General features: G+C 45.2%; 1 protein-coding gene and 1 long non-coding RNA gene across 2 annotated transcripts in view; one reads left to right on the top strand and one right to left on the bottom strand.

Moving 5' to 3' along the window:
- Positions 1–13,386, top strand: part of LOC309649477 (uncharacterized protein) — a 664,470-nt gene that overhangs the window by 144,011 nt on the left and 507,073 nt on the right. The window lies entirely within an intron of this gene.
- LOC309649497 overlaps positions 1–13,386 on the bottom strand; it is a 431,245-nt gene that overhangs the window by 28,026 nt on the left and 389,833 nt on the right. The window lies entirely within an intron of this gene.

Below are 13,386 nucleotides of genomic sequence, written 5' to 3'. Positions count from 1 at the left end.
ATGATAGTATATTTATGTGATGTAATTTTGGGCAGTCATTATAATTGTGCTTGAGAGAATATCTACTATCATGGGACCAAATGTGAAGTTTCATTTTTAAACAATGGAAAACTCAGTATGCATATGAGAATGCCCCCGTCCCCACGTGCCTGCTGCACACACAAGAGCCCGTTAACAATGGATCTCTGTGTGTGATGCATTTATATGGGATTTTTATTTGCTTCTGTATTTTATTTTATATTTTATGTTTCTGTTTTCCAAATTTCTATAATGAGCTTTTTGCAAGCAAATTATATGTTATTTTAATAAATCAATACCTGTTAAGTTGGTGCATGAAAAAACTGAAAACCCTGTGGGAACAAGTAGATATAGGTCATGCTTATTAGTAGAAAATCATAATATTGTAAAGATGTAACTTCTCTTTAATCTATTTATTAATAGATTAATCTATAAACCCAATGAATCCCAATTAAGACACTAAGAGGATTTCACTTTCAAAATTTGTCAAAAGGATTCAAAAGTCACCTGGGGGAAAATGTGCAAAAATAGGGCAATTCTGTAAAAAATAGTAATAAAGGGAGGGATGGTACCAACAGATCTCAAAATGTATCATGAAACTGTTGTACAATAATCAATATGTTTGGTTTCAGGAAACAAATGAACAGAAGGGACCACCCTCTCCCCCATCCCCATACATACTAAATACCCAAGGGAATTTTAGTATATGTTAAAAAGCACTTCCATTTAAATCTAGGGGAGGGAAGTATGGATTATTTAATAAATGGGACAACTGACCAGTCATTTGGAGAAAAAAAAATTATAAAGCTAGGTTTCCAGTTCCTTGTTTCTTTCACTAGATGGATCAGAGGGTGATTTTTTTCTAAACACCTAAGTCGGATGCCGCTCCCTGGTTTGGAGCCCTGCAGTGGCTGCCTGTTGCCTTTAGAAGAGCGCCCCCATGATGTACGGCGGAGGCCCCTCCCACCTCTGTGAGCGATGCCCCACCTCCCGTGCCCTGCTCTCTGCTCTGAAGGTGTGCGGCTCTCTGCTCTCTGTTCTCCGGACTCAGCAAGCTCCTTCGAGCGCCGAAGCTGCACCTGCCGTTATCCCACGTGCACGCTCCTCCTCGGCTCTTTCCATGGCTTCCTCCTTCTCATGAGACCCGGCCACCTCCATCCTCTTTCATATTCTCCTGCATTATTTTCTCCATAGCTCTTGCCATCCTCTAAAATTATTTCTTCCTCCATTCGCAATTTGTGGTTGGTCTGTCATCCCTGTACTGGGATTTGAGCCCTTGGAGGGCAGCTGTGTTGCCTCGTCTTGTTCACCCCAGTAACCCAGTGCATATAAACAATACCTGTAACAGAATAAACCTGAGTCTCAATGAATGATTTTAAGCCTGAAAACGAAAGGAGAGATAAGTACCTTTCCAAGCTGCCCAGAAAAAGTGAAAAGCTATAAAGGAAGGGAATGAGAAATCTGACTAGACGTTAATTAATGCATTAAATACATAGGTGGCGAGGACCCACATTGTTTCAGGCACTGATGGAGGCACTGGGGATGCAATGGTGAACAAGACCCACAAGGCCCTGCCCTCATGGAGCTTATATTCTGGAGAGGAAAACAGAAGGAAGCAAACAAATAAGTATCTATATGTTGTGATAAATGCAACCAGAGGGGCAAACAAGGAGCTGAGGTAGAAAATAGCAGAGGAAGGCATGCCTCTAACTGGGGGGATCATGTAAGTCTGCATGAGAGGGGACACTTAAGCTGTGACGTTGAAGAACGGGAGGAGGAAAGAACATTCCGGAAGGAGAGAAAGCACGGTATAAAGAACTGACATGGGAAAGAGTGCAAGTATGCTTGGAATGAGGAGGACGGTGTAGTGAGGCCGGAGATACAGGCAGCGTGTACACCAGGAGGGGCCTCCTAGGTCAAGGCAGAACTGTGGAATTTATTCTAAGAATGATGGAAAAGAACAGGAAGGTTCTAAGCAAAGAAGCAACGTGATCTGTCTTCAGTTTTAAAATGGTCACAGTTGTGACAAGTGTGGAAGTGGGAGGATCAGTTAGAAGGTTATTTTATACATTAAAAAAAATCCATGGCAAAAACATGATAAAGAAATAAAAGTAACAATATATCAGGAAAGAAACAGTTTATGCCTTTTCACCCAAGGCTGCTCTTCTGAATTATAAGAGGGTTATATAAAGTGATATGAAAAATAAAAGTTTAAAAAGGGCAAGGGCTCTATAAACAGGCAGTTAATACGGGAACTCCCACCTCATATCTCTCTCTCTCTCTCTCTCTCTCTCTCTCTCTGTCTGACACACATGCACTTACACATACACACATACACACACACTTCTTCTAGAGAAAACAACACTGCACAATAATTGCCAATCAACATATGAAAAGACATTCACTGTTAGTCATGATAAAAGAGAATACAGATCAAAATAGTAACAAGATGCCATTTTTCACTTCTCAGACTGGCAAATATTAGGAAGTTTTGTCTTTTCCAGGGTTGACTAGAGATTCAGAAAAGGGACACTTCCACATACAGTTAAAATGGGAGAAGGGTGTGTGGGGGGTTGCTAGTGTGACCTCTCTGAACTACAGTTTAACTACATCTTTCAAGACTTTAAATGCACATGGTGTCTGGCCAGCAATTTCAGGTCTAAGAACATATACTCAGGTGTGTGCTCTGATCCTGGCCATGCTCTTAATGCGTGTATGGCGTGCTCATGACACCTCTATTGTAATAGGAAAAAAATGCCCAACTAGACCACAAATGACCATCAACAGGGGTCTGGTTAAATGATTTCTGGTTTATCCATTAGTGGCACACTCTTTCCTGCTTAAAAAAAACAGCCCAAGGTGTATTGTTACATGAACACCTGTCCGAGGTGTATTGTTACATGAACACCTGTCCAAGGTGTATTGTTACATGAACACCTGTCCAAGGTGTATTGTTACATGAAAAAAAAAAGCAATGTGCAGAACAATGGAAAGCACACACACACATGCATGGCGTTATATGCAGAAATCATTTTCTGGAAGGGTCTATCAGAAACTTACATCAACAGGGGTTGCTATGAGGGGAACTTTTACTTTTCATTTTAAACTCTCTGTGGTGTTTGAATTTTTCAAATATACTTTATGAAGTATAACAAAAATTTGTTAAACGTTCTTAAGTTGAACAAAAATACCTTAAAAACAGGAATCAAGTTAGCTGTCATCATTCCAGGTACAACAAACAATAATATCCCCTAATCAGGAATAGTAAAGATTATGACCAGCCCCTTGCATTTGCAGGACTGTGTACCATTTAACCTCATGTCTTCTGACATGACCTCATTTAGTTCTCCGGGACGGTTGCAGTGATTCCCATGTAACTGATCAGACACTGAGGCTGTTGGGGAGCTCAGAGTCCACGTCAGGGTCTCTGATTCCCTGCGCAGGGCTTTTCTCTCTTGCACTCTGATGATAGTGATGGAGAGCATCTGTTGCAAAGGTAAGTGCTCTGTTTCCCAACACATGCCAATTTGGGCAACGTTATGGGTTAGGAATCTATCTCAGCCGATCCTAGAGTTTGCATTGCGACCTTGGGCGAGTCGCTTCCCCTCTGTTCATGAGCTCTAATGCATCTCCACGCTGTAGATACCTTTGATTTATGCTAAATGTCTTGCTGAGGTAATTGAATTTTCAAGGTGGTATGTCATAACTCATTCCTAAAAATTTGAAACACAAGCTAATGGGCAACACTTAAAGAATTGGGGTCCTGAGCAACTCTGTAAATCCCATTCTGCAAAGCGCATTTGTCATCCCCTTGGAATGACTGTTTGGGGGAGATGTGCAGACGCTGGCCTGGCTTGCTCTCTTTCCAGCTCAGACTGTGTACTTCCATGCGGGAGGCCACTTCCTTCCCTCCAAAAGCAACGTGGCCCTCCTCTGGCCTCCAGCACCAGCTCTAGCACTGCTCTGACTCCATCTCTTTATATGTGTTGGTATTAATCCATCTTCTCAGGGCAGTATTCCTCACCATGTAGCCTTTGAGCCCAGTGCAGAATCTGGAACATCGTGTATACTTGAGAAGTGCCTGTGAAACAGATCAATGAATACCCAACCTTGGCTAATTGGCTTGGCTTGTCCTGCTGTTTAAGACTTTGTGTCTTTGAGTTGTAGATTTTGTAGTTGAAGACTTCTAGAATCTTAGCATAGGATTCTGTAATTCAGGGAAATGATAGAGTCTTAGAAATTGAGTGGAGGCAGTATGTGGGCTACATACACGAGCTACAGAGACAGACACCCTGGGTTTGAATCCCGACTGGATCCCAGTTCTCCTGGTCAGGGCAGTATGCGCTGTCAGGGCCCCCCGTCATGGCCCACCAAGACTGTTCAGTGCGTTCCCATCCCACTGGCAGTATCTGCAGCTCCACGCCTAAGGGATTTCCCCTAGAACTTCGAAAGCTCCTCTGTGGTGGAGGGTAGGGTGGAAGTGCCATGTAATTAACACTTCCCTTCCTCTGCCCAGCAGTTCTCAACCAACAACACTTGGAATTAACATTATGTTGAACCACATGAAATTGCCATTTCTGTAGGTCTAACATGATTGGATAATGGCAATTTTGTTGGTTCAGTCTAATATAAGTACTGCAGCTCCCTTGTCCTTTGGGTGGGATTGTTGGTAGAAGCAGCAGGCTTACTCCACAGAGCTTCCCCATTGGATTGATCCAGTCACCACCATGTAGCTGGCTTAATAGCGCACTGTTTATTGCCTGGGTACCTTTCTTGTGTTACTTCCCCACTTCCCTACTGATATTTCCTAGGATCACCTCTCAAATCAGCTACGTGCTTTTCAATTTTGTCTCAGGGTCTGCTTTTGGGCAACACCAACCCAACCGACTCAGGGCTTCCCTTTTGGAGGATGGCTTCGTTGTTGAGATCAAATGAGATAATGCACGTGAAGCACAGAGCACACAGCAAGTGTGAATCAGTAGCAGCTGTTACGCCTTCCACGTCTAACGTGTTCCTTTGAGAGGCATGGTAACTGAAGCCCGGCGAGGAGAGGGAGCTTTTTCAGTGCCACTTCATGGGTTAGCATGGGTTCCTCACCTTTGGCTGAGCCCAGGGTAGGTGATGCCAAAGGCAGACAGACCACCGGCTGGCTCCCTCCTCGCTTTCCTCAAGCTGTTGCACGATAAGATGTGATGGGATCACTAGTCAGGCCTCCCCTTTGTTCACACGTGCAGGGATTCATCCAGGTGCTCATGTGCTTGTGCACAAATCTTGACTGTCCAATGGGGGCTTTGGCACATGGGAGGGTGGGGCTGCCCAGAGTAGACAAGAGAGAGGACAGGGCAGGGAGTCAGGAGTAAGGTCCCCAATGCTGTATTTGCTGCCAAGACTCTACCCTGGCTGCACTGCTTTGTCCAAATGGCAGGATTCTTGGGTGGAAGGCTTGCCAAAATGTCAGCTCCAAACAGACTGGGGGATAAGACTGGTGAGCATTTTGGAACGACTTCTCATTCAGCCAAAAGTTGGACTGGCGTCTATAATGGAAAAACATCTCATTGCTGACCACTCCGCGGCTCTGATGTAGATGTGAAGTTCTCCTGAAGATACATACTTCTCTCTCTCCCCTCCTATCCAGGTCTGGTTTAGGTGGGCCAGGTGGGAAAAGGGACATGATGACAGATGGTGACCTCCTGAGAAACTCCTTGTAAAGGAGTCTGCCTTGCTGTACTGGACACAATTCTGGATTTGGATTTTGGCCCTGGCTGTGTCCCTAAGTCAGTGGCAAAGCCCTAACATGTTAAGCCAGTTTCCTCCTCTGTCAGGTGGGAATTCTAATGTGTCCCTGAGACAATCCTGCAACTATCTTTCAGGAAAGATGACTCAGGCTGGTAGGAACCAAGTTCATTCTGTCAACCCGTCTTCCACCTCTTCCTTATTGCTGGGCAAGGGCCAGAGCCATAATTCAATTCTAGGGGATATTACAAGCTATCGAGTGTGTGATCTGCACCAGAGCTATTGTCTAAGAGGCAACATTTCCCAAAGTTTGTTCTAGAGAGCAACATTTTTGTGAACCATATTCCTCACTAAAAGGCGTCTGTGGTGATTAGGTTAGCATGCCAGTTACAAAAGAAATGTTAACTCACTTTTAGGTCAGTTGAATTAAAACCAACATCAATTTATTAAGCATTTATCATGTCAAAGCCCAGCTTGAGGCACATGGATGCAGAAGGGAATGATACATGAGCCTGGCCAGAAGGGGCTCAGCATCATCTGGAGAGACAGACTGGTGAGCTCATTAGTACCATAAAGGTGCTAAGGGTTAGAGCAAAGGTGTATACAGGGCATGGGGCTAGCACGGGGAAGAAGTGATTCAGTCTGGGTGGGAGTGGTCAGAAGGTCTCACCCATGTCTGTTTTTTTTAAGGTTGGGTAAATTTCCCTGGTGGCAAGATGACTCACACGACTTTCCCCAAAAGCACAATACCATATATAAGGCACAGAGGCTTGAAGCAGCAGGGGGTGTTTGGGGAGCTGTATGACATTTGACAAGTTTAAATGGATGGTTCCTGAGAGAAGGAGCATATCACCTGATACGGCTCCACAGCCACGTCCTCTCCGTATATTATTATGAAAAATAGAAACTGAGTGTGTGGCTCTGTTGACCCTTTGGAAACACTATAATCAAACGTAGACAGCTACTCAGATTGTCTGAGTCACCAAGGAAAGGATGCTACAGAAATGTGGCAGCTAGGAGACAGCCAGGCTGATAGAGGTGACAGGCATGGGAGATGCTGACAGAGACGGGAACTCTCCACTTCAGTGCTGTGATGCTGGCAGGGCTGGATTCACAAAGTGTACCTTCTGGAGCAGTGCCTCGCAAGCTTGACTGTGCATACATATCATCTGGGGATCTTGCTGAAGCCTGAGGTTCTGCATTTCTAACAAGCTCCCAGGTACTGTCCATGGTGCGGGTCCTCAGACCTCACTTTAACAAATCCCTAGAGAAGGTGTTGGCAAACTATGGCCTGCTACTTACTTTTGTGAGTAAAGTTTTGTTGGAGCACAGCCATGCCCATCTGTTTATATATTGTCTGTGGCACATTTACACTATGAGGGCAGAGTTGTGTAGTTGTGACAGAGACCATATGACCTGAACAGCCTAAAAAAATCACTATCTGGCCCTTTACAGAAAAGTTCGCTTACCTCTGCTCTAGAGTAATGGTTCTTGCACTTGGCCATACAGTAGAAATACCTGGGGAAGCTTTAAATGTCTCAATGCCCAGGATGCACCAAAACCAATTAAATCATAATCTCTGGAGGTTGGCTTCAGGCATCAGTATTTTTTAAATCCTCAGGTGATTCTGACATGCAACCAAGATTAAGAAGCAGTGCTAGAGAGGCTGCCATGGTTCTGATTCATATTATGCCTGCAATTAAAAAACACACCACTAGGAGGCAGTGGCACTAGTTAGGGTATGCACAAGAGGCAGAACTATTAGGAACGGCTATCTGGATAACTCCAACTGGCTCTGGCCACCAAGATCTAGTATAATTAGAACTTGCAGTAAAACTGAGAAGTCACTCATAGGTGATCATCTAATATCAGACACCTGTCTTACTCAGCTAAGGCAAGCCTGCGGATCTGTGGGCCTCAGAACTTGGCACAAGATTAATGGCTTGACACTTTAACAAATGACTCTAATGGAAATTGCTTTTTGCCTGGACCTTATCTTTTCCAGTCTTGGCTGTTCTCATCTGAATTTTGCCCTGGGCTCTTTGTCAGGATTTCCATTCCATGGGTGGTATATCCTGTGACTTAAATTAAACCAATCATAAGTATAACTAGAATCTGCTTGGCTCTCAATAGCTTATAAAGGACTTTCACATCTATTATTTCATTTGGATCTTCACAAAACCCTGTGTGTGGAGTTTATTTCCAATTTACAGGTAAGGACACTGAGGTTCATAGAATGGAAGTGACATTTTATAGAACTAGTGAGTGGTGGAGGTGGGACTCTTACTCAGATCTGTCCATGAACCAGTGATGGCAAGGGTGAATGTCCTCCCAACTGGAGAAAATGCTCATTTTGGCCAACGTTACAACGTTGTCCCCCACCCCCACACCTCCCCCCCCAGCTGCTGCAGCAGTGTCTCTCCTGCCTCACTTCCTGTGTCTCTCTTCCAACTCCTTTCAAACGAATAAAAGATTTTACAGCTTCTTTATAAATACTCTGCAGGTTTCAATCCAGCCTTTTTGTAGATTCAAACAAAATCCCTGAAGGGGTTTGGTTCCCTCTTCTTTTTCCTTTCTGTTCAATACGTTTAAACCATTTTAAATCTAATGCATCAGAACTGTTTTTGAACGCAGGTACCCAGTAATTGACTCACAGATGTGAGTTTGACCACTGGCACTTGTGCTGACACTTGAGACCGCCGTAGGTCATGGGGAAGACAAATAACCTCCAACTTGAATTCAATATCATTTCCTCTGCCCCAGTGAAACTTTTTCACCTGTCAGCCTCATGGTCCTTGAGAACAAAGAACCAGCTTCCCTGACTCTGACCTGGGTGGGCTGTAGTGTTTGGAACATACTGAGAGATGGATGTTGGGCCCCTTTGGACTGGCCTTTTGCCCTGGGACACGGTTGTTGGTTGGATTCCAGCATCCAAATTGGTTTTCTGTCTTAAAGTCCTTACCTTTCACTTTGGTGAATGAAGTGTCCAAACCACAAAGGTGAAAGGAGGGGAGAAGTCTAAATGCTTGTTGTTGAATTTGTGCTTCATCTTCTACCTCATTCTATCAGGGAATCAATTTCTGATGTGCTCCTCTGAACAGAGAAAATGCTTAACTAAGCAATCCATGATTAAATGTCCAATGGGGAATGTCAGTTTTGGAATGGACAATAAATATAAGTGAAGAATATTCGATGATTATCAACCTTTGGAGATTTACTACACTCAAGTGGGCTGGTCAACTGGGATGATGGAGGTTCTGACAAATAACCTGGATATCCTGGGACAGAACTAATTTTGTCACTTTAGTCTTTAATAGAGTTGGTTCATTAAGTGTACTACAATGAAATTTGATTTCATTTTTATATGTTTTGTCTTTAGAGACTAATGTACTTCAAATCATAAGGAAACAAAATATTTGTTAGAGGTGGTTTGGGGAAATATGGGTAATTACAGAGGTCTAATGGAATGTGCTGAAGCTAAGATCAGTCAATGGTCACATTAAATCAGAGGGTTTGGTAACAAATCATGGACACCAAACTTGAACTAGTTTAAGCAAAAAATAGTATTTATTAGAAGGCTTTTAGAACAGCTCATAGAATTAAAGGACAAAATGAGAAATCAGGCTATGGAAAACCAGGGCAAGTCCATACAGAGAAATAGGTCTTCAGAGGCCACTAAGACTGTCCCTCTATGTCTCATCTCTGTCTTCAGCTTTACTCTCTCCTTATAAATTCCTTCCATACCTGCAGGGTCACCTGCAGCTTCCAGACTCACATCTCAAAAGTTCGCCAGTGAGAGGAAAAAGGATCTTCTCTCCAGTATCAGTTAATGCTCTTTGAGGAAAAGAGTCTGCTTGGTCAGACTAGGGGTCACATGTCCAAGCTCTGGGCCAATCACTGTGGCTGAGAGGTAGGGCTGGGAAGATAACAGCTCCTACTCAGAACAGAAGGCAGGGCTGTAGGGAGGAGAGTGGCTCCTAGAAGTGTGGATGACACAGGCTTGGCCTTGGGGGCAGTCATTGAGAAGCAGCCGCTCTAATTTCTCTCTGTACATTTATGACTTAGGAAGAGAATACAGAAAACTATAGGGACCATTTATGGAGATATATATATGTGGCAGGTCTTTAGATAGATTATCCCACTTAGGTCAAGCCACTGAGATAGCTATAGTTGATATGCTCATTTTACTTACGAGAAGCAAAGGTCCAGAGAGGTTAAATAACTTTCCCAGAGTGACGCCACTGATAAGAGGAAGAGCTAGAGTCGGATGCACACTGGGTGTGACCTCAAAGCCAGTGTTCTTTGAGGCTAGGTAACCATTAGGCTATGTTGCCCCCCTATCAGGCTCCACATTGCAAGCTTTCCAAAACACAAGTTTGCTCATGGTATTCCTTTGGTTAAACGGTCATGTACCACCTTTGCTTACAGGGTGAAGTTCAAACTCTTAGTCCTGGCTGACAGAGCCCTTCCACCCTCTCTCCTGGTCCTTTTCCCTGAGAAAACCAACATCGAATTAACCAGCAGTAATTGAATCCTTGAGGCTGGGTCCTGCCTCTCACCTATGGGATGTACGGCTCACCACCCCGTACCACCCACTGTGGAGAGTCACTGAAGCTCACCGTCTTCTACCTCCTACACACCGCAAGGCATCAAGTCTGGGGCAAAATAACCGCCGAACTGTTCAAAGTTTCCAATCCCCTGGTTAGTGTCAAAGGGAGAAAGCTATAATTGGTACATAGCATTTAAATTCCAAAAATATCCTTAAAAATCTTTTTATCATTATGAGTTTAAAAAAAATCAATAGATCTTGAGCAAAACTCCCTTTCGTTCTCTTCCTTTCCCTCCCTGCCTCGCCATGCCCTTCCTTTCCCATTAACCCGCCCCCATCAACTGGGTATTCAAGTTTGTTCTTATTTTAAGAGAACCTCTATTGAGCTTGGGTGGTTTCTCTTTCCAGAGGGCATGGGAGCCTGCCTGTTACGGACCTGCCTTTGTTCAAATGGCCCAAGTACATTCCAAAGTTGTCACAGCAAAGTCCTAGAAAATGGCATGTCTCCCGAGCGGCTTCCTGTGGATGCGTTACCCTCCATCAGTCTCTCATAGGTCTGGGATTTATTTGCTCCCTAAAGTGAGATTGTTGGCCAGGCTGCTCGGAGGGTCTGTATGTGATTGATGGGCATGAGTTATCCTGGTCATCACTGAACAGGATGAGACCCACCCATGAGCCGAATCAAGGGACAGGCCGGGGAGGGGAGTGGGGCTGCCTGGGAGGCCTGGAGAAGAGAGGGCGTCTGTGGGTCCGACGGGGAGAGGGGAGGTGAGTCTGAGGGATGAGTCAGAGCAGCACATCTGGAAGGAGACGTGACGAGGCAGCTGGCAAGATCTCCCCAAGGTGGCTCATCCCCTGGTCCCAGAAAGAGCACTGGACTGGGCGTCAGCAGGCCTGAGTTTCCTTCTTTTTTTTTTTAAATTTATTTATGGCTGTGTTGCGTCCTCGTTTCTGTGTGAGGGCTTTCCTTAGTTGCGGCAAGTGGGGGCCACTCTTCATCGCAGTGCGCAGGCCTCTCACTATTGCGGCCTCTCACGTTGCGGAGCACAAGCTCCAGACGCGCAGGCTCAGCAATTGTGGCTCACGGGCTTAGTCGCTCCGCGGCATGTGGGATACTCCCAGACCAGGGCTCGAACCCGTGTCCCCTGCATTGGCAGGCAGACTCTCAACCACTGCACCACCAGGGAAGCCCCTGAGTTTCCTTCTTGACTCTGTCATTGACTCAATGTGAAGCACAGGCAAGTCACATTCACTCAGTGCCTTGCAGTTTCCTCATCTATCAGATATGAGGATTGATCGACCTCAGTACTTCCTAAATTTTAAGTACTCTGCTGTGGCCATCATCCAAAATGCAAAGGCAGACACATGAACAGTAATGGCAGCCCTGCGTGATTTCTGCTTTAATGCTCGATGGCCATCTGGAGCTAAGTTCAATTCCTGTCCCATAGGAACACTGGGAGTTTTATAATTTCTCTATGATTCCCCCACTGCTGACCTCCTCAAAGGGGGGACCTGCACCGAAGAGATGCTCCGTAGAGATTTCTGAATGAAGGAATGAAGAAGGCAGGCAGTGCTAACGTTAGAACAGTTCCTTCTTGATGAGGACTGTGGTGTGTTGTCAAGAGGGCAGGCTTCGACTCACACAGGTCTGGGTTCGTGTCATGGCTCCACCAGTAGCTGATGAGCCACAGTTTGTAAAACAGCAGACAGCATTTTCTTCTTTCCAGGGCTATCGTGAGGGCTTGCGACAATGCTTGAAGCATCCGGCACATGATGGGTGCGCAGTGGTTGGAGGAAGAGGTTGGGAGGAGCCCGCTGAGCCACGGGCTTGATATCAGATCGTGAGCCACCCCGGGAAGACTAGACTCTGCTCCAACCCCCTGGGCGTCGGAAAGCTTGATATCGTGACATTTGTCATTACTTTAGGTTTGTGGAACTTGTAACAGAGTTTATTTCTTTTCCACCTGCAGTTCAGTGTGTGTGTGTGTGTGTGTGTGTGTGTGTGTGTGTGTGAAATGGAAAGAATCCTCCTGTGGTTGCAACCAACTCAGAAAAACACATGTTTGATAGTATCCCATCCAATTGAAGTTTCCTAGTTAAAAACATGGATATTAACCATCATGTTGGGTAAGACCTTGGTGGAGTCACTTACCGGCTCTCAGTTTCCATTCCTGTGTTTATTGTATGATACCGATGACACTCTTGAGCCTGATTCTTTGCCTCAGGGTCTGCTTCTGCTTCATTTGGACTCAAACTAAGGCCCTTCGGGAAGAGGACAAGACACATTCTGGCCAGCTTGGCCTCCTCTGATGAATGGAGGGAGGCACTGGGGAGCCGTGTGAATGACTTTTCATTTTCCATGATGAGTGACAAACATCATCAGATGAGGTAATAAGAAAGGGAAACTACTTCCAGTAATCGATGCTGTTGGGTTAAAGATTGATGACTTTGAATATGAGTCCTAAGCCCGAGGGGCCTGAGGAAGATGGGGCAGCCTCTGGATTTGCTCCGTCCCTTGTTTGGTGCAATCCAGAGGTTTTGCTCCTCCTCAGTGGGGTAAACAGAACCTGCCTTGTTCATCTTTCAAGGGCAAGAACTATATCTTCCGCTTCTTTTTTATCCCCTTATTGGAAAATCACGTCTTTTTACGTTTGTAATTGTTCTTAAGATTCTGGAGAGAAAAATGGCCTGATTCTTTTAAGAACAAAGCAAACCCTTCAGTGAGGAACATTTTCTCACTGGTTGGAAAAGTACACTGGGAAATCAGAAGGTGTGTGATTAAGAATCTTTTGTCTTCAGTTTGTGACTTTGGGAGGAAGGGAAGCAGAAAGCTTCTGGGACGCAGGGAAAGGGTTTAACACTTTTCTTGAGGTTCCCGGGGAGTGAGTGCTGAGAGATCTTCTGTAGGTAATCAGCGCTGATTCCATCATGGAATGGGAATGAGAATTCTTCTGCTCCGCATGCCACCGGGAAGCTGCCCGTGAGCCCTGTTCATCCCCTCCAGCCGCACTGCGCTCACCCGGGCTTCCCCGCCTCCTGCCTCTTACCCTCCCAGCCACACCTGACACTGATGCCGGGCTGCCCTC

This window comes from Balaenoptera physalus (genome assembly GCF_965194825.1).
Source record: "Balaenoptera physalus genome assembly, chromosome: 19".
NCBI classification, from domain to species: Eukaryota; Metazoa; Chordata; class Mammalia; order Artiodactyla; family Balaenopteridae; genus Balaenoptera; species Balaenoptera physalus.
The sequence above is the reverse complement of the archived record's forward strand: the minus strand, read 5'-3'. Positions and strand labels throughout refer to the sequence as shown.